General features: G+C 39.4%; 1 protein-coding gene across 7 annotated transcripts in view; it reads left to right on the top strand.

Annotated features, from left to right (window-relative positions):
• Window positions 1-22,327, top strand: part of FHIP1A (FHF complex subunit HOOK interacting protein 1A) — a 182,940-nt gene that overhangs the window by 48,264 nt on the left and 112,349 nt on the right. For all 7 annotated transcript variants that reach the window (XM_054562531.1, XM_054562553.1, XM_054562533.1 and 4 more), the window contains one exon: window positions 1,036-1,246. The gene's annotated coding sequence lies outside the window, so the exon portion shown is untranslated. The remainder of the gene's footprint in view (window positions 1-1,035; window positions 1,247-22,327) is intronic.

Raw genomic sequence — 22,327 nt, 5'->3', positions numbered from 1 at the left:
TTACAAGATTGTACCCTGTCTTTTTCTTTTTTATATGATAATTGGCATTTCCCTAGTTTATTATAAATATACAATTTTTTGATGGTTGACAAAATTGTGGTTAAGCAAATTATGTCTATTGTATCAAGTTTATTTAACTTACTCCCCAGTCATTGGGCAAAGAAATGGTTTCCATGCTTTAAATATAAGTATAGTATTTATTGTTTGTTTTTAAATCATCTTTCTTGGAAATTTTCTCTAGCTTCCACCTATTTTGACATTGAATCATGGCTTCTTGTGGTTTTGTTCAGCATTTGCATTAGTTTCTGCCTTTTGTATCCCTGAGTGTTTGGGGTTAGTCTTCTTGCTGTGCTGTCTGGTTGTCTCTAGGTGTTCCCTGGATTTCTCTCAGGTAGGATAATTTCCCAAACTTCTTCCAACTCATGTTTTCTGAGTTTGTACAAGAGAATAAGCCAGTATTTGTGTTGTGAAACTCATCTTCCCACTTAGGCCTGATGATATGAAATGTTCCTAACGCCAATTCAAATTAAACTTTGCCCAGGGGATGGCAAGCACCCTGAACTTGGAACTGTCAATGTCTAGATAGGTCAGAGGTATCTGGGAATATTTTTGGGAGCAATTACATATTTTTAAAAGTTGTTTTAGAAAGTGTCATGTCGTCCTCTCTTTGCTATTTTATATTTTGTTGTCATTAACTAATATGATGCTACTGATGCTTGGATATGGATTTATTTAGTTTCACATTTCTTTTTTCTCTTGTGAAAGAACCATATAATTATTTAACATCTTTTAGAGGACAGAGGAATCCGCCTCTCTGCTCTCTATTACCCAATGAGAGTCTCTCATTTTTGGCTGGCATTCAGATTCTAAATAAAGATTTACTTTTTGCTTATTTTTTAAATGATAAAGTGTGTGCCATCTGAGGAGAGCCTATTCAGTGCACAACAAATGGGAGGAGGAAAAATCTAGGAACACTGAGGTTGGGTTTTTGTAGCTTATTCGTGATTGTTGAACATTTTTTATTCATTTCTATAGATTTTGAGAGACTTGGAGTTTCCAGCATTGCCCAGCATTGGAGAAATTTTTCCTGCTCCTCGGACAGAGTGGAGAGAGCACAGGGACAGCCCAGCAGCGGGGTGAAGAGCACAGTTACAGGCGGTGTCTGCTTTTCTTATTACTGTTGATCCACGTTCAGTAATGTTTAATAATAGACTTTGAAAAAGCCTGGTTGAATTTACATATCCAGGTGAGTATTGTCTTGTTCAAAATAGTCTTTTGGATAGGCCGTTCTCTATCTTCTACTGAAAACGTTAAACACTTTTTTCTGTATCTTGATCTTCTGGCACTATTCTTTAAAGCATCCCATTTTCGGTGGTGGCAAATCTCAGCCCCGTGAGGGTGTATTTGGAAAGTAGTATGAACTTGTTTAGAACTAGGATGATGAACCTGGGGACCTCTGACTTCAGTGAAAAACCAAAAGGAGCAATCATGCAATGAAACCAATTTTTCATTTTGTAATTTGCATATGTGTTTGAAGGCCCATATGTTGTATTGAAAGTTAATTCTAGGAAGAGGTGACTCTAAGTTTTAAACAATTGTATTGTTAAAATAAGTGATTAGGCTTCATACCTTATAGAGAAGTACATGCATTTATTTGACTATGTATATGTCGGTGTTCTTTCTTAGTACAATCGATCAATATCAATCAATCTGTCAGTATTGTAAAAGGGTTCCTGTATTAATCAGGTAAATAAGATAAGGTCTGAACTTCCTTAGGAGGTATACCTCTAAGACGCTGTAATTCGCATCTTACTGGTGGTATGTTTTGCATTTTCCCCTAAAATGTTATTAGAGTGCTTGTTAAAAATGCACATTAAAAGTGCTTGTTAAAAATGCACATTAAAAGTTCAAACGACTAGGCCCCAATCTAGTGTGTCAGAGCAGAACGGTGGGGGGTGGGGTCCAGAAGTTTGCCTTTTACAAGCATCTCCACAGACGTCTTCCTTCTAACTAAGCTTTGCGTTCTTTATTTAGTTAGTTCCTTGATTTTAGCATTAAATAAAACAATGCCAGTATTCTTAGCATATGGTTTTGACACAAGGTTGTGTTCTCAAGCAGCTTATTATTAGATCAAATTAAGACTGTAATTGAATATAACTGCACTTTGAACTTTAAGTCTAAATTAAAAATGTACCTATTTTTTCCTGGGTATAAATGGATAAATCTGTTTTTGAGATCTAGATGCCATATAGTAACTTTTATGAAATACCTTCTCTTCAAATTTGCTAATAAGTTGTACTTCAGGTTTCTTACTCAAATTGGGGCTACAGAGTAATGAGGTAGCTGAGCACCAGAGGCCCTTGGGGCCTGAGCTACCCTATGTTTATCATCCAATCCAGTGCTTTCAGTAAACGTGTGATGAAGGTTTTACTGTGCAATTTGTGGTTCAAGCAGAGGAAATCCTTTCTTGCTAGTGCCCTGAGATTTGTGAAGCTCTTTGAAACCTTCCAAGGAAGTATTAACGTGAAATGAAGCAGGAGGCTTTGCTATGAAATTATTTTCATTACCATATACATTCTTTACATTCATATAAATTTATTAATTTTAGAGAATATAAGCATTGTGTATAAAGTGTTATTTTATAGATCATTTCAATCCTATTAATTATTCCTTTACTTTAAAAGATATTTACAATGTTATAGCATTCTGTGCATGTTGATATTGAGAGATAATATACTTTATGTAAAATAAACATGTGGCAATAGATTTATAAATTAAGGCTATTCATATACTTGTTTCTTTATTAACATATTTAATTTATTGGCGTAAAATATTCCATTAGGTTTGTACTTTCAAAAATTGTGTTAAAATACACATAACACAAACTTACCATTTTAACCATTTAAAATGCTGAGTATATTTACATTGTTGTGCAGTCAATCTCCAGAAAGCTTTCGTCTTGCAAAACTGAATCTTTGTGCACATGACAGAACTTCTCCTTTGCCCCGCCCCCAGCCCCTGGCAACCACTGCTCTACTTTCTGTCTATGAATTGAACTATTCTAGGTATCCATATAAGGGGAATCATACAGTGTTTGCCTTTTTGTGACTGACTTATTTCACTTTGAATAATGTCCTCAAGGGTCATTCATATTGTAGCATATGCCAGAATTTCTTTTTAAGGCTGGATAGTATCCCATTGTACGCATATGCCACATTTTGTTTACCCGTTTGTTTGCTGATGGACGTTTGGGTTGCTTCCACCTTTTGGCTATGGGAAAAGTGCTGTTCTACATGGATGTACTCATATCTGTTCAAGTTCCTGTTTTCACATCTTTTGGGTCTATCTCTAAAAGTGGGATTGTTGGATCATATGGTAATTCTATTTTTCAATTTTTTACTAACTGCCACCCTATTTTCCTCAGTGGCTACACCACTTTACATTCCCACCAATTGTACACAGGAGTTCCAGGTTCTCCACTCCCTCGCCAGCACTGAGGGGTTTTTTTTGTTTTTTTGTTTTTGTTTCTTTGTTTTTGATGGTAGCTATCCTAATGTGTGTGAGGTGCTTATCTTATTGGGGTTTTGATTTGTATTTCCCTAGTAATGAGTCATGTTAAACATTTCTTCATATGCTTATTGACCATTTGTATATCTTCTTTGGAGAAGTGTCTAGTAAAGTCTCTTGCTCATTTTTAAAATCAGATCATTTGTCTTCTTATTGTTGAGTTATGGGAGTTGTTTATATATTCTGGATATCAATCCTTTATCAGATATATAATTGACAGGTACTTTCTCCCATTCTGTAGTTTGCCTTGTTATTCTGTTGATTATGTCCTTTGCACAGAAGTTTTAAGTTTTGATGTAGTTCAACTTATTTTCACTTTTGTGGCCTGTTCTTTTGGTGTCATATCCAAAAAATCATTGCCAAATCCAGTTTTGAAGCCTTTCTTCTATGTTTTCCTCTAAGAGTTTTATAGTTTTAACTCTTATGTTTAGGTCTTTGATCCATTTTGAGTTAATTTTTGTATATGATGTAATGGAAGGATCCAGCTTTATTCCTCTGTATGTAGATATCCAGTTTTCCTAGCTCGACTGATTTAAGAAAAGTTTGTACTTTTAAAAACAGTTTAATATAAGGAAGAGCAGGCAGGCATAAATGGTTATGTTGTGAATATGTAAGAATTCTTATAATGTCCCTTTTCTAATTAAGAAGATAATTTCAGAAACTACAGGGCATTACATGGATTTGAAGCTCAGCTTAAAGTAAGATTTAATAATTGTAGGTAGGCATAGAGCCTTTGTTTACATTTTGTGTTAGTTATTCAGTGGGCAGTGACTTCATATATTTGGGATTTGATTATGGCAGACTCTTAAGTTTAGTCTTCAGGTAGAGGTGTATATATCTCCTCTTACACGGTTTTTCCCAGTAAGCTCCAGCCAACAAGAGCTCCTCTAATATTTTAGGGAGTGTTAGTTTTAAGGCCACAGACAGAATCCGCATTTTCATAACAAAGAATAGCCAGTCATAAATCCTGGGAAAGTCTCTAGCCAGCTTGAATCATTTACCTGTCTGTGCAGCAAAAGTTACTTGGAATCTGTTTTTTGCCTTTTTGCTGTAAAAACCAAAGTGTATGTTGACAGAATGATATTTACACTGACTTTGAAAAGGTCAAAAACCAAGCACCGTGCCCTTAGAAGTGTGGTTATTTTGGGAAGGACAGGATGGTGTTGAGGGTGGGGTTGGGAGAGGACAGAAGCGAGTGTGTGTAACTAGGAGGAACGCCTGGGCCGAAATCCTTCGAATGTAGAGGGAGCGGCCTAGGTGCGCGGGGGCGTAACAGGGATACCAGAAGGCTCTGACACTCAGGTGTGCTGGTTTCTTCGGAGGAAATCATCGCCGATACTAAGGGTAGTGCAGCAAGGGCCGCAAGTGAAAAACGGGCTTGAAAAGAGTTGAAGACAATTTGATGTGAAATGTGTATGGTAGTCCTGTGGTGGGGGTACTGTCCGTGGACTTCACCGGTTACGGATTTTGGATGTGAGGCAAACAGCAGGTAGACAGCGGCAATTACAGATACTCTGAGCTGTTGCGAGGATTATTTGAATAGAGTATTTCAGGGTCAAGAGCGGTCCGCGTAAGAAAGGAGTGGCAGTCAAGCAGTATCAGAAGGCCATCTTTTCCAATGTGATGCGGCCTGCCTGAGTCATGCAGACTTGGGGTGGCGAGTGAGCAGTGTTTCCCTGCAGTTTCCCTGGCTTGGTGTGGGACTAGGGAGCCATTTCCAAAAGTGGTTGGGAGTAAAAATCTTGTCTCAAGATGGGTACGGGACTAGATTTTCTAAGTGAACAACACAAAGATACCTAAAAATGACTTCCGAGAGTCAGATCATCCAATCAGCTGTCTAATGCTATCATTCTAAAATTTGTTCATTCGGCCCACATGTTTTCAAAATTTTATAGATTTTAAAGGTATAATCTATCTTTACATTTTTCTTGTGTACTCAGTCTTTTTCTCGTGAACTCGGTCATTTTTGTCTCTAACCATGTTTCATCATCCTTATAATTTCATTTTAACTTGGTTTGGATCTTCTCCACGTTAAAAAAAAAGTATTTATTTATTTTTGGAGCGAGGGGAAGGGAGGGAGAAATAGAGGGAGAGAAACACCAACTGGCTGCTTTTCCAATGTGCCCTGACTAGGGACCGAACCCGCAACCCAGGCGTGTACCCTGACCAGGAATCGAACTGGAGACTTTTTGCTTAGCGGGACAATGCCCATCCAACTGAGCCATGCTGTTCAGAGCTCTTCTACCATTCTTATGTCTTCTAATTGACCAGAATGGCTTAGGATAAATGTATATTATTTATGTTTGGTCATGTTTTCTGTTTCATTTTCAACATCATTTTGGAATACTTTGCCTTTCTTGGTCTCTGAGGGTACAGGGCTGCATTGAATTGAACTCCGAGAAAAGTCTCTGATGACTTCACTAGAGATCAGGGGGTCTCAAACTGTGGTCCGAAGGTGAGCAGCAAAGGCCTCTCTTAGGAAACTTTGTGAGAGATGTAAACTCTTGGATCAGAAACTCTGAGGGTAGAGCCCAGAAATTTGTATTTAACAAGCGATTCTGATGCATGTTGAAGTTTGAGAAGTGTTTTGGACACTCTCATTAGGTATGTGCTATTGTCCAAGCCCATCGTTTTCTCCAGCCCTTGGTCTCCCAGTGAGACAGATTAGGGTTCACAAATGTTGGTGTGCCCATGAATTATCTGCTGAGCTTGTTTCAGTATTTTCAGGAAGCACTTTTTCCTAACCTCCTGCCCTGAGAATCTGATTCAGTAGGTCTTGAATGACTCAGTTTCTGCTTTTCAGCCAGCTCCCCCTAATAGTTCTACCTATGATCTGGACCAATGGATATCTCTTTAGTTTCATTCAAACCCCAGAGTGATGTGATTTAAAATTGCGCTTTTTTTTTTTTTTTGAGGTTTTTTTTTTTGAGGTTTTGAGCTGAAAGCTTGGGTCCAGAACTTTATTTGCAAAATACAGTTTGGATTACTTTTTACTCATGCCATTATGTCCTTGAAAAATATGATTCTTTCTTGCTTCCCCAGATCACTGTCTGAGGTTTTTCTGAGGCTTATCCTCATTGGCAAGGCCGATTTGCTCACTAAAAGAGCTTTCTGACACTTGTCAATTTAGAGACCTCATTAGGTGGTTTTTTAAATGTAATTTATAGAAATTATTAATAAACTTTAAAAACTGATCCTTAAAAAGTACTACTTTAGAGATCTTTTTGTCCTTGCCCTTATTTCCAATCTCTAAGCTTCTTCCCTATGAATGACATTTCTCCCTCATCTCACTGACATTCATGTTTTTGTTTGTTCTTTTAATTTTTATGCTACAACTTAATGAGAACTATTTTTTGTGAGTGTCCCTCTTGTCTCATTGGCTGCTCTTTCTCAGACTTCTTTTATCCCTCTATCCCTTGAATGCCAGTGGGCTCTAGGAGAGACCCAAGGTTTTTTTTTTCCTTCGGTCTCACCGACTGCTCTTCCCTCATGGCCTTGCTTCTTCATATCTGTGAAGTCCCTGTTCAAGGGTCGTCCCAACACCAACCACCCTTTAAAAAGTAGCGGCTGACTCTCACAGCTCTCATCTGAACTTTAGCCCCATATAGCAACTGCCTACTGAGTGTCCCACAGGCAGGCCAGGTTATCGTACCCGAAACTGAGCTTGTCCTTCTCCTCCCCTGCCGTCTGCGCCTTCTCTCATGCTCTCCATCTCAGTGAATGGCCTCTCCGCCACCCTTTACATAGCTCACATTTACCGGGCATTTCCTACATGTCAGGTACCGTTCTCAGAACTTTGATGTAACTCCTCACAAAAGCCTTCGAGACAGATTCTATTATTATTCTTATTATACCGATGTGGAAACTGAAGCACGTGGAGTTTAAGTAACTTTGCAAAGCTTACAAAACTATTGGTTGGTGGAGATGGACTCCCAGAACACGTAGGCCTAATTATTCTGCTCTGGGGGCTTCCCCTCTCTGTAGCCCAAGGCAGAAGTCTGGGATTACCCTTCACTTTGCCCTCTTTCCCCCTGCATATCTGCCCGGCCTCCTAAGCCCACCTTCTACATCTCTCTTTAAAGCGTACTTCTGGTTTCATTTTAAGTGTTCTGATCCGTGCCTTGTGCCCCCACTGTTATGACTGGTGTCCTCTTCCCATCCGTTCCTTTCTATCATTGCCAGAGTCTTGTTCTTCCTAGTGGTAAATCTCATCGAGGCCCTTCTGCATTCGCCAGCCTCACCGCCCCCACCATCAGCCACCCAGCGTTGGGCAAACCTTCCAATACCCACTTCACTGCCCGGCAGGCCCCACCCGTTCTGAGGACTGGGATGGTTCAGACATTTGAAGAATCTCACCATGAGTCACGTTGCTGGAAGAGTGCAGGCAATACCTGGGTGGCACCTGGCATTTTGAGGGTTAGGAAATAAAAGAGAAATGTTCTCTTTTGATTACTCTTTGCCTCTTTTAGTCCTTAATTTCGACTTATTGTAATTAAAAAAATCAGAGTCTGGTCTGGCCGAGAGAGGGATTGCCAAGAAGAGTGATCTCACTCCCGTGCCAGCTGCGCTCCAGCCATAGCAAACTACTTGTACCCCCTGCAGCCTGTCCCGTTCTCTCTTCTCCCTCCTGAGCATTTGTATATGCTCTTCCCTCTCCCTGAAATGACCTTACTCCACTGGCCCATTTGCCTGGCTAACACTACTGTTTTCAGGTCTCAGCTTAAATTTCACAACAACTGGAAAGACTTTGCTGATCCTATATACCTTCCAACAGTTTGGGTTGAGTGCTTTTTCGTATATGCTGCCGTTGCACACCATTCTTTCCCCACCATATGACTCACCAAACTTTGTCTTAATTGTCTCTTCAGTTGCTGCTTTTGGACTGTAAATTGTATCTTATTTATTTCTGTGTCTCTGTCACTCAGCATAAGTGTTAAAGAGATGTTGATTGTACAGAAGATTAAATGAGTATTTACATGAGCTAATTGATTTCTGCCGATTCTATCTACTTCTTTTATTTGTACAATGAAGATTAGTTATCCATACGTAACTACCAGGATCAATGGTATAAATAATTTAGGAGATTATTTTTCTTCCACGTAAAATAAGTCTGGAAGTAGGCTACCCAGGCTTAGTAGAGTGGTTCCTGAATATCAGAGACCCAGTGTCTTCTTGCTCCACTATTCTGGGCGTGACCCTTGCCCCCTGTTCTCCTGTCAGCATGGCTGCCAGAGTCCAGGCTCCTGCAGGTCCTCATTCGAGGAAAGATGGGAAAGGTCCAAAGGCCAAAGGGAGCTTCGTCTGCAGCCTGCCTTCTACCCACCCTCCACCCTTTTTGGGATTCTCCTGAAAGGTCTTCCAAGGTGTCCCCTCATACTCATACTCATAATTTTGTTCAGACTTCTGGGTAAAAAGGGGTATTCAGTTTGAAGTAGATTTTGGCATCACTTCTGTCTGCAAAGGAGGCTAGGAGATAGTTGTTTTTCCTTTAGTTCTTTGTTGCGTGGTACCAAATTTGGGTTCTGTTAATAAGGAAAGAGAGAATGGTTATTGAGTGGTAACTAGAAATCTCTGCATAGCTTAGGATGATTTCTTCTTAAGAGATCACAGATAGTTTTAGTAAATAGTTTGCAGATCAGTATGTCAGCACTTCCTTAGAAAAATAGATAAAATGGATTCGAAAGGGTTTTACCTTTTTTTGTCTCTAGTCACTTTACATAAAATTATCAGTCTTTTTTATATTTTAGGAGATTTAATTATAGGCCTCTAAGGAAATCTAAATCATTACTATTATGAACCTTTATTATGCTTTTTGGGGGGTGTTTGCATTTGTTGATGTAAGAGGATATCTTCTCAGGGTCTCATTGAGATGTCCCCAGAATCTGCTGGTGGAAGTGTAAATTACTAGAACATTTGGCAAAAGATGTGGCAATAATATCAAGGAAAGAAAAGGAATCTCCTTTTGTTCAATCTCCTATAAATCTAAAACCTAAATTCTATAAATTGGATTTTTTGGAACATTTAATAACTTGGAAAAATACTCAGGACAGCGTTAAATGCAAGGAGCAGGAATCAAAATTTAATCCCAAGTAATTAAATACTTTAGAAAAATCCAGTTGTATTAGTTGTCCTTCATTCCACTACATGGATTCCCATATATATTATAGATTTGTTCCTTGTCTTATTATTGAACATTTAGCTTATTCTAATTTTTCACTATGAGGAATATTCTTTGACGAATGACATTACATTTTTACATAATTTTGTTTGGATTTCTGGGTTTTTTTAGGTTAGATTTATAGAAGAATGAACAGAATAGATTAAAGATACAGATCTTGTATTTGTTGATATTGATTGCCAAGTTTTTTTGTCAAATGTGTATAAACACGTATATTATTCTTCTGATTTTGTAAAATTTATGAACTATTAAAAAGTGTAGAAAAAGGGTAGGAAGAATATATTAAAGCTTTAAAAATAATTGTTCTCTTTTAATGGCACTTTGAATGATTTTTACTATCTTTATATTTCTGTATATTTTTTGCAGTGATTAAATATTGTTTTTATGATTTAAAAATAAATTCAGTTGAAAATAAATATTTTGTTTGATGATCAACTACTGCTTTGCCATTTAGGGTTTTGGTATCAAAGCTGAAATTTTAACATTGATGTTTTAATCAAAGGAGAATAAGCATATGGCAGATGTATCCTATAGGGTTTGTAATTTACATATTCAACATGCTATCCTGAATTTGTTTGGAGATACATTTTCTTCATTTTTCCTAGCAATTTAGACCAGTATTTTTTTTCTTAGTGCCATTTGTTGTAGCTATTAAAAACAAAAGCACCCTTGGATTGGTGAACACACAATACAATATATAGATGATGTGTTATAGAATTGTACACCTGAAACCTATATAATTTTATTAACCAATGTCACCCCAATACATTTAATAAAAATGAAAACAAATTAAAAAAAATAAAAGCACCGCAAAACTTAAATTCTCCTATTCAGTAGCCGGACTGTGGTATCACCCCTATCTAGTCCCAGGGCCATTTTTAGCATGCTGTCGTTCCAAGGCGCTCCTACTAATATACGAGTGTATGTTTGTTTATAAGGGGCAAAGCTGAGAGGATCGCAGAGCATATAAGTTCGTATAATGGACGCTGAAATAAGCTAAGGTGCCCCAGTGACCTATTTCTTGTTCACAGACTCCGTAGCCAGGAATAGATTAATTTTAGAGATACCTTCCAGAATGTTAGGTTAGATAAGGAGAGAATGAAAAACATGTTAATTATATACCAAAAATAGTGTCAGTTAAAAAACAACAATGATGACAAATCCCTGTATCAACAATATACTGTTGGAGATTTGGAACCAGGGGATGGGAATAAGGTTTGGGTTATGTTGAGGGGAAAGAGGGCAGATTTGTGGGAACAATTTTGAGCAGTTTTCCCCAGGCTATTGAGAATGAGCACACTTTTCTCATGTAAAAACATACTTTGAACTGCTACCACATTCTGCTTCTAATTCTGTTTCTCTCAGTTAAGAAGATAATAGTGATAGAAAGTTGTTAAATACAATTATTAGTATACTGTCTATATTTATTTGAAAAGTGGTATTTAGTTTGAAGTAGAGTTTGACAAACAGTGGCCCATGGACCAGATCTGGCCTCCAGCATGTCTTTTTAATGCTCCACCAGATAAGCATAGTTTGTATATTTCTAAGTGGTTAAAAAAAAAAGTCAAAGAAGAAAATGCATAGACAGCATAAATGGATCCTGCAAAGCCTGAAATATTTACCATCTGATTTTACAGAAAATGTTTGCTAACCTTTGGTTTAAAGCTGTGGTTTTCAACCAGAGGAAATTTTGCCCCCAGGGAACTTTTGACTTTGTCTCAAGACATTTTTGTTTGTTACAAGGTAGTGGAGGTTGGGGTAGGGATGCTGCTGGCGATCATTGGGTAGAAGCCAGAGTGCAATTCAACAGCTACAATGCACAGAATGGCCCCTTAAGACAAAGAGTTAACTGATCCACAATGTTGACTGAGATTGTCTCCTTGCCCAGAGTTAGGCTTTTCTGGGTCTTCTTCTTGAGTAGGCCTCAACCTTGGTCCCTGTCCTGTGTTTGTCCTGCCTAACCTAGGTTTAGCAAGAATTTTGTTGAGTCAGTTTAGTGAAAATCCCCCTGACTCTTCATATCTGATAACCCTTGATGTCTGGTCAAATTCTTTATCCCCCACCATTCCTATCTGATCACTTTGACCTGCATTTAGCAAGAATCCTGATACATCAGTTTAATAAGAATCTTTCTACCCTTGATATCCTGCCTCCTAATTTTCTACCCACTGCCCCTCTCCCTCTGCTTGTTGGTGTAAATTCCCAGCTGTATTTGTGTAACCAATCAAACCTGGGCCCGTCCATGTGGCAACTTGATGCCTGACCCAACAAATAGTGTTGAGGGAAATCGGTTTTTATTTTCAGGATTCCAACCTCGGGGGTGGGGACTAAGAGCACTCCTGCTCAGAGCCCTGTTCTCCCATGAGACCTAGAACTTCCCTTACTCCCCACCAGGCTGTAAGTAAAACATGTCCCCAAATTCCCCATATCCTTATTTATTCTTAAGCTTGCTGCACAAACAACTCTCCATCCCCTCTGGAATGTGCACTTGTGAGTTGCAGAGCCTCCATCCTCTTGCAGCAGCTCTCTCCTTCAGGATCTGGGGCATGTGGTCCTCAGCCTCCATGTAGTAGTCCAGGAAAACATGTGCCATGTTCTCTAAATGGGTTTCCCAGTGGGTCTCCTCTTTCTCACTCCAGCTCTTACTACAAAACTGTGTGGCATATCCTTCCTTCAAACCATGTGGCACCTCCTTACACACCAGACATTATGGCGAAATCATGGCTCCTTCCTCATGGCCTTTGGGGTGGCCCTCCTACACCCTTTCAAACTGCATGGCTTCTCAGCCTGCCCTTATTTTAAATGCTTACCTGGAGCTTCCTATGTTACCTCATATCCGGCCCCTCCTACAACGTGTTACTTTTGCCAATTCACCTGTACCTTTTACCTTCTTTCGGCTGCCATCTTTAGTCAGGGCAAGCATTCTCAGTGATCCATGGGCCTCTGCCTCCCTACCTCTAGCACAGGTGCTGTATAAGCTCCTCTCCAGCCATGTCACCAGGAGTCACTGAATGCTCTCAGAGTCACATCCACATTTCGCCTGGGGTGGCACCACAGCTATCAACTTGCCATAGGTATGCAAAGTATCTGAAGTACCATATCATTCACTCCCCTTACCCCCCAATCACGGTCTGTGGGGAATATTTTTGGGGACCCCTGCTTTGTGCTCTATTTATTTGCCGTATTTGGAGTTCAGCCTGATCTTGCTCCCTTATTGCAATAGTCTTGACACCTATTACAATAGTCCTGAATGAAATCTTCCTTATAGGTTTAATGTGTGTCGGAATATTCTTTCTTTATCAACATCAGTGGTATAGAGGTTGAGCAACGTTGGGCTAAAGTAATGTTTGGTACATGTATGAATTCAGGAACCACATCCTCAAATGACTTTGTGGAGGCTCCCTTCCCCCTCTGGGGTTCAATTGTTTTATAAGGAAGAGGACCTGGCCAGCACAAACATTACCTAGGGAACAGTTGCCTTCAGGACTTGGAAAAGGCCAGTTTGTAAAGATATTTGACTCCAAGAACAGAGGAGGGCAGTGTGGATAGGGGTGGCCATGCTGCGTCTGGCCCTGGCTCTATTCCTTGGGTTTCCTTAAAAGTGAAATAAGGTTGACTCTGTCTGTGGGGATTTCATTATCAACCTCTTCCTTCCCCGATAATTTTTGACCTGTTGGTTTCTTTATTAGAAGATGAAATACTGCAATCTTCAGTTCGAAGTAAAATGCTAAAAGGCAAATATATGAAGTTGTTAAAACAGGTTGAGACAGTTATTAAGCAATAAACAGAATTGATTAGTGTATCTTTCCTGGTTCTCATGTAGAGGTGTGGTTGAAACGAAGAGTGCACACAGGGCTTAAAAATGTGTTTCTCTATTTCGGAGTAGAAGTTAGGGAGGCTGGAGATCTGCATTGGTGAGTGAGAGACACGAGAAAGCTAAAGACAGAGAGTAAAGTTCAAAGCTGTAGCTTCGCTTCACCCTCCTTATATACCCGAGTCCCAGCCCCCTTTTCTTTTGCCTGCTAGCTTCCTAAGACCTGGGGTCCTAAGAACATCTGTTCTATCCATGTGGCTTTGCTATTAATTAAAGCTTCTTTCTCTGGCAGAAACCTTTGGACACTGTGTCTTTCCTGCTGGTCTGGACATCTCTCTTTTTCATGTGAAGCCAGACCTGCCTGTCCCAAGTCCAGCCTGGTCAACTGAACCACTACAGCTGACGGTTCAGACGGTTCCACAGCTCTGATTTTCTTTCACATCTTAATTTTCTTGGATCTTGTTATTTCTGACAGGATTCCAATAAAGTAAACATAGTTCCAAAACGGCCACAAAGTCCTTATGCATGCCAGTTGGAACTTACCTTTGTATTTCCTTCCATTTTCTACATAGATTTTAACTTTTTCCCCTGGAGATCTTTCGTTTTGATGATTGGAAGTCATAGAATAGACCCCGATACTGTTTGTAGGTCTTCTACTCTTGTCAGGTGAAGTCTTCTCATAGAGACTTCATGGCCACTATCAGGCTGTTATTGGAGACTGTATTAATAATTTATAATTGCCAAGATAGAAGATGTCCAGAAGGACATGGGAAAACTTTAAAATCTGTGCAGAAAAAGGAGGGCAGTATATAGGGATTTCTAACTGGTAGCGTAATGGACTTTGTGGTCACTCCTTATTTTTCTAGGCTCCCAAAGGACCATTTAAATGTACTAGCAACTCGATAAAAGAAGGCAACTGTTGGTCAGTGGAACCTAACTATTTGTTAATACACATAGAAAAATATTTTTCTTTCCTGAATTGGATCAAGATCAGTCATTCTCTTCAAATAAAATCCTTCCATAAAAAAATTAAATCTGCTAACCTATTCTAAGAAATACTGTATAATCTAGACAGAAGAATGCTGACTTTGGACTGGAAATATTGGGGGGAAAATTGGGGGGAATAATTTGTATGATTGTCTAATCACTGTGCTGTGTACTTGAAATCAATACAAAATAATACTGAATGGTAAACTGTAATTGAAAAGTAAAATTAAAAAAGAAGAAGAATACTGACTTTAGAGACAGCCCTCTCTCACCTGGGGCAGTTACTTAATCTCTCTCTGCCTCAGTTTTCTCAGCTGTGAAACAGAAAATAATAGCGTACTTACCTTGTAGAGTGTTGTAAGGACTATATTAGTTTACATGTAAAGTACTTAAAACAGTGTAGGCCACATGGTAACTGCTATTGAAGACTGAGCTGTTATCAGTAGCATTTATTGTGTCCTTGGAGTTAATGACCTAATCGAGCCAAATGCATTTTTAGGGAATTGAAGGAAATATGTTCAGACATTTCAAGAAAGAAAAGTCTAAGCATAATTCTTTGATATACCTTAAATTAAATTAAGATAAATGAAATAGTTGGCAGTGTTAAATTAAGTGTTTTTTAAATAGGTTACTTACCACAGGCACTTTAATATATACACACCTTTCTGTTTAAGGTGTTTTTAGGTGACATACGGCGCTAAGGCACTCAGGAGGACTTCTGCAGCCCGGGTGTCTGTCAGGAATGTTGGCTTAAATGGCACCCATTCAAATCAGCATTTGCTGTGCAAATACTGATTTGTTGAAGAGCAGAGAAGTGAAGCTCCCTATGGCGTTTAGTTTGGGAGAGGAGAACAAAATACATGGAATTTGAATTTTGGTGATACCAGCAGCAATAAAGGTAATACAAACACCCAAATTTAGGTCAGCTGACAGGATAAATTGGCCGTTGATGGAGGGGCCAATTTTCCTTAATTATGATCAGTAAACACGAGTTGAGAAGATTAGACATTTAGATGTACAGAAACATTTCCAAATGAAATTTGCTTTCCTAACATAACAAAAGAAATTCCTGAAGCTCCGTCTTCACATTTTATGACACAAGCCTAAATTTTTTATGTGTGTGATTCTAATCAAGTGCACCTGTGTTAATGGGCGTGCACGCATATATAAATGAATGCAATTCTGGTGGAGATAACAAATACAGAGAAAAGATTATGGATTTCTTTTTAAAATAAAAATACAGCACCTTTCTCTAAAAATGGTTTTCTTGAAACACACCAGAAAATCTGAGCGTCATTCTGCTGGTTAATTTTTTTTTACAGGATGAAATAAATGCTTCATTGATTCCTGATACGGTTTATTTATAGGGCCGGTTTCTACACGAAGTGAAAAAAGTTTGATTAATTATCATTAACTGTGACATATCCCATGGGTAATGAATTTTGTTGTGAATCTGTTTTCTCCCTTTTTCAAATAAATCGGTAGCTACGTACCCGGTTCCAGTAAAGCAGTCTGCCAGGACACTTAGGCAAGGCAGCTTCTGCAACAGCCTGGGAGGGCAGTGCTGTAAAGCACGCAGGTAGCACCTGAGCGATGAGGTGTCCTGCCACTGCCTCAAGGATCTGACCTGTCCAGGACCCTTCCTGGGAGTTTGTGTCCGGTGCTGGGGGTACCTATGCATCCTCGAGCCGGCTGCTTTGGCTGGGAGCTGCAGTCTGTTGCCATAAATACCAGTGTAGATTTGAAGCCAACACAAGATTAAATCTATGGCTTTGATTTTTGGTAACTCCTACTCTTGCCTCTAATCACTCAGGGTACCATTGTTTTTATTCATTAAATCAGTGCTTCCTAATTTGGAGTCACAGTATAATTTGACATGCTTTTGCACAATCTTTTTCTCATTTGATTTCTTTAATACTGTATGGTACGTAGGCAGGTGTCAATTATGATAAAGTAAGGTTCAGTGACTTGCCCAAGGCCATTAAATAGCATATGACAGACTGATCTCAAACCCAGGCATTTTGAGCCCAAGCTTGTTGCCCATCTTCTGTACCACATGCGTTTTTATAAATCACTGGATTTGATTTGTTAATATTTTGTTCAGAATTTTTACATCTATGTTCATGAGAAATGTTGGCCTATAGTTTTTCTTTCTTGTAATATCTTTGCCTGGTTTTAATATTAGGGGGTAATACTCGCCTATAGAATAAGTTAAGCAGTATTCTCTGCTTTTATCTTCTGGAAGAGATTGTAGAGAATTGGTATAATTTTCTTTTTAAATACTCGGTAGAATTCATCAGTGAACCCATCTGGGCCTGGTGTTCCTGTTTTGGAAGGTTATTAATTATTGGTTTGCTGGATATAGTCCATTCAGATGACCCATTTCTCCTTACACCTCAGCACTGCTTGGTGTGGACACAGGAGAGGGTTTTTGGTTGCCCCGGTGCTCTGTGGGCCGACAACAAAGATGGGTGTTGTTCGAGGCCGTTAACGGTAAACTGAGTGGCCACAAAAATCTTATGTACTTAATGGCTCCCTAGCACTGAATCATTTTGGGTAAAACTTGTAAACAGTTTCTAAAACTGTGGAACAGTGTAACAACATTCCGAGCTCTGCATACCTACAAACCAGCAGCATTTAGGTAGGGCGAGATATTGAGAGAATTTGTAGTCAGACTTGAAAAAGCTTTCTTAATAAAGTAGGAAATATTATACGATGCTCAAGAGACTGATAGTAGCCAAGGCTTGGTCAGACCTATTTAAAGGTGTTTGTCGTATGGTTTTCTCAGAAAGCTAAAGATCAGGTCTCAGATTCTCGCATATTTGCATTAATAAATCAGGTTTTTGAACGAGGGCGTGCACAACATATATTTTGGGGTAGAATTTGAATGGGTTATAGGAAATGGGTGGAAGGAAGTGACTTGGGTGGAGATTATGTAGAGAGGCATAATTTTTTGGGACAAGATGGTTAATAAAATATTTGCTGTGACTATTAAGGCTCCACCAAATTTTCTGTGACCTTTGCCAGGGAAGCATTTCCACTAAAAGAAACAAATAAACAGATATAACTTAATAGAGTGCTAAATTTCAAAACAAAAATATGGAACCAGTTATGTAATATGAGATGAGGTTTAAAACTGTGGTAATTATTTCTTAAGTTTATTCACAAACCAACTTTGTTACCTGAAGCAGAGGACACATCTTCCCTCCTCCACAAAAGGGAAATAAAATATGACATTCCATTAACATGTAAGGCAAAAATGAGACTTCCACAATCTTCAGCAAGAAGTACTTACTTCAGTGTGGTGACTCCCAGGGGGAAGGGAGGTAGAGCGAGGAGCAGAGGGTGGGGGGGGGGAGGTAAATGGTGATAGCGGGGCGCTTGGCTCGGAGCGGCAAACACACAGCACCTTGTACAGATCATGTATTATATAGAACGGTACACCTGAAACCTGTATAGTTTTATTAACCAATGTCATCCCAGTAAATTCAATACAAAGGAAGAACAATTACCTGTTTTTTTAACTGAGATCCTACCCAAAGTAGCACGGCCTAATTCAGCAATTTGTACCACTCTCCCTAGATAGGAGAGCTATGACTAATTTTTTAAGAGAAAGACAGTAAGGAGTGAGGTGGGAACTAGAAAATTAAGAAAAAAGTTTTTAAAAACGTTAAAACATTTATTATTTTTAACCCATATTCTCCACTTATTACTTCTTCCAACCAGTGTATGCATATATTAGTATTTGATAATTAAGGAGTTATCTAATATATTTTTACTTACATATCATTATAGATTGTTAAATGATGTGGTAGATGACCTTATATCCACGTCATATTTTGTAGGAAATGCTTTCTTGGACTATTAAAGGAACAAGGGGCATCTATGATCTTTATACTATTTATATTCAAAATTATAGCAACTTGTTGAAAGCCCCCACTGCTCTTTCCTGTCCCCACCATGAACTGAAATTCTTTGAGAAGCAAAGTTTTGACTCTGAGAGAGAGATGGAGACATTTACAGGGAGGGGGAGATCGGGGGCTGGAAGGACGGTAGAGGCTGGTGCTTCCAGGGAGATTACGTTATATATTATTTAAACAGTGAAGGTAAATGTTGCTGATCCTAGAAGCAGGAGTGGTACGGAAATTAGAGTCTCTTTCCCAAGACACTTCAGTCTGAATGATTCAGAAGGAGAAGACAGAGAATATGAAATAAAAACTGAAGGGCCATTTCAAGGTGAAGGCCCCAGGAGGTGCCGTAGGCAGGCTGAGCAGGCAGCTAGGCCCTACCAGGCAGGTTTATGAAAAGGTTCAGAAGAGGCACAAAGATGAAACTAGCGAGCTAAGGTAGCGGTTATGTAACAGGTTTGCATAATTTTCTCCAGCTCCTTGCTTTTGTGTAACTCAGTATTTATTTAATATTAGAATGTCTCAGAGAGGTGCAACATTTACAAATGAAAAAGAACCCCTTGGGAACCTAAGATCTAGGAAAGACCAAGGCAGGCATGGTAGCTTCAGGGACAAAGGCCCTGGGACCTTCTCTTGTGGGCAGGATGGTAATGTTAAGTGTGCTGAGGTCTCACCGCTGACCCGTACAGTCTCCTCAGGTTGCTGAACCTGGACTTCTTAGCCTGATATCTTGGGGTGGGATCTGGCCTGTCTAGAGGTTCTTCACCAGAGCACAGGAACTAAGAATAAGTGAATGGCTGTGTGTGGGCCCAGGTTGGAGCTTTGGGTGGAAGAATTGGGGGTGAGAAGGAACAGGCGGCCTTCTACTTGCCCTGCAGGTAAACAGCAACACAACATTGATCTGCAATCATTGGCTGAACCAAAAGTTCCGCAGTATACTTATGTAGAAGGGCTCTCAGGGTGAAGGTGTGACTTTATTACTCTTGCAAAGCTTAGAATTATGGAGCTAAACAAATACTCGCCATTGGGAACTGGAACCCAGTAAGTCCTGGAACCAGGCAAGGCCAGTCGCTTGGGAGTGTCTGGACCCTGGCAGAGTCAGAACAGAATGAACAGGCAGCTCCGAGTTTGGAAAAGCTCGTTTCCCAACCAGCCAGCTATGCACTTCCCTCTCCCCAGCCAGCCGTTCCTAAAAGCTACCTATCGCTATGAAGGGAAATTCCTCCTACGACTTCTGCCCCAAGATACGTCCAGGAAACCCTTAAAGACGACAGTTTTCCATCCTTTTATATTTGGATGACGTTCTTCCCTGTGGCATTCTTTGGGAGGAAAACAAATAGTCCCTACTGTGGAGCTACCCTTGTACAAATGAATATTTAATAAACGTTATGTGAGGAGAGTAGATGAAATGGGAAGCCAACTCTTTCAGCCATTGGCAACATGGGAAGCTTTTATGAGGCTCCTTACCTTCATGGGGCACTGAGCCAGCGATGCTACAAAACCCAGTAGCAGGTGTAACTTCTGCCTTTGGAGACTGAGAGCCCCACTTGTGAACTTATTCTTGTGTGAAATTTACCCCTGTCGTCATTCTTGGCTGACAAATAAATAAATAGCAGTTGGAGGAAAGAATAAACGTGGCCAAGCGAGGCTAGGGCTAGCATGGGGGCAGGCTGCACTGCAGGGCTCCTTGCTTCCTTGTTCGCTCTACGTTTCTTTTTAAAATACTCTACTTGGTACAGCCACTCCTTATGTTTTGTGTAATCCATATTGATACATTTAAAGAGATATCCCCCCGCCCCCATTTTGTATTTCTCTCTTGTGTCGTTGGAGTTCTTTATATATCTGTGTACCAGTCCTTTGTCAGATGTATGTTTTATGGATCTTTGCTCCCAGCCTGTGACTTGACTCTTCTTAACTGTGTCCTTGAGAATTTCTAAATTTTGACAGTTACATTTATTTTTTTCCCTATATTACTGCTTTTTTGTAATCTGAGAAAACTTTGTCCACCCCTAAGTCATGATGATAGTCTATATTTCCCTCTAAAACTTTATAGTTTTAGCTTTTATGTTTATATCTGCATTACAGTGCAAATCAGTTTGTATGAATGATATGAGGTAGAGGTCGAGGTTAATATTTTTCCGTATCGATACCCAGTTATTTCAGCACCATTTGTTGAAAACGTTTTTCTTTACCCATTGATTGCTTTGGTGCAGTTGTTGAAATCCTGACAGTATATGTGGGGGTCCATTTCTTGGCTCTCTAGTCTGTTTTTTTGATCTACTTTGATTACTCTTGTTGTGTACCATTTTTAATAGTTGTATTCTATACAGATGTCCACAATAATGTAGAGTCTCTTTGTCATTGCCGGACATTATGAAGTTGATAATTTTTGCTAATAAAAACAATGCTGTTATGCATATCACTTCTGTTGTTTATTCGTTACTTCATTGTAAGTGGTAGAAATAATTTATAAGCAAAATTCAAGGCAAATATGTAAAAGTATAATGTTGTTATTTAGCTTTCTATAGTATATTCTAATTTTTAGTTCTGTGACAAATGAGTGTGTCTGCACTTGGCAAGAAGGTAGAGTGAGTACTGTGACCAGCAGCTATGATGTCCTTATCGGGTGAGAGAAGAAAAGTCACTTTGCTTCTAATTGTCATTCATGGATTGGTTTTATTATATTGTCAACTAGCATTATTAGAGTAGAGAAGTATAAAGAGTAAAAACTTCTAAAGGATTTTCTTAGAGCTTATTGCTTTTCATGGGTCCCCTAATATACTGTAAATATGTATTTGCTTGCATGTCAAGTGATGGGAAACGAGAGGCAGATATTTGACCAGTTGTCTAAAGGCAGTCACTCAATTATGGAAACAGGACAGCGGTCATAACTCACGTCCGGTGTCATGATGTGAGAGGTTATCTGTCTTAAGCATTTTTATAGCATAATCAGCAAGACATTTAGTTGTGTAAATGATACCCAGGACACACACTTTAATTTTATGTGGGTATATAAATAAAACTACACCAGGGTGTGAAGTGTTTGTAAATGCTTAGCTTCTTTACTTGATCATTTATCCATTTACAGGAGGAAGTTGCGGTGTGTAGGCCACCTTAGACATCATTTCAAGTATTTGTGGTGCTTTTCTCAGGGAACATAGATTTAAGGGGAAAATGGTTATTTTTGGGTTAAACATGAAGTATTTTTTTATGTTCGCAAAACTTTTCCATATGGACAGTGACATAGTTGTATGTCATAATATTTTAAGAGGCTTCCTGGTGTTTACAGTAATAAAAGTTAGTATGTGTGACGGTGAGACTACTGTACTGGAGAAGTACAGTTTTCATAAATCATTAAGTCACCGCTGCAGTCTTCAAAGTTTGGAAGCTGCAGCGTGGGGCAAACTAGATTTTAGCAAAGCAGGAAGTCAGAGGGCTATACCTAGAAGAGTATCATAGGAACTCTGTAGGAATGGGGTATTCAGACTTCTTTATAGGCCTTTTCTTTCTGGGCCATGTTAGTTATTTTTAACCAAATATGAACTCTTGTCTGTGTGAAGCTTTCATTATCAGCTCTTGGCCTATTATAAAGAATTACAATCTTTCAGAGGGTTAGTCTTTTTTTCTCTTTCCCCCTCTTTCTGAGGGGCGATAAGAAAGAGCACAGCAAAGTGAATCAAAAAGCCAGTAACCCTCCATCCCAGCCCCAGTGCCGATCCCAGCGCCGATCTCAGTGCTGATCCTGGGAGCTGGCCGCTGCGGACGCAGGACGCAAGGTGCAGCGGCCCCGCTCTCCCTGCCAGCTCCTACCTGGGTTAAACTCACCCGGGCCGTTAAGAGAGAATTGTTGGTTTTTGTTGTTGTTGGCCTTAA

The sequence above is a fragment of the Pteronotus mesoamericanus genome, unplaced genomic scaffold, assembly GCF_021234165.1.
Source record: "Pteronotus mesoamericanus isolate MK-2021 breed Mesoamerican mustached bat unplaced genomic scaffold, CSHL_Meso_final contig_163, whole genome shotgun sequence".
NCBI classification, from domain to species: domain Eukaryota; kingdom Metazoa; phylum Chordata; class Mammalia; order Chiroptera; family Mormoopidae; genus Pteronotus; species Pteronotus mesoamericanus.
Note: the sequence above shows the minus strand (reverse complement) of the source record. Positions and strands in the feature narration are given on the sequence as shown.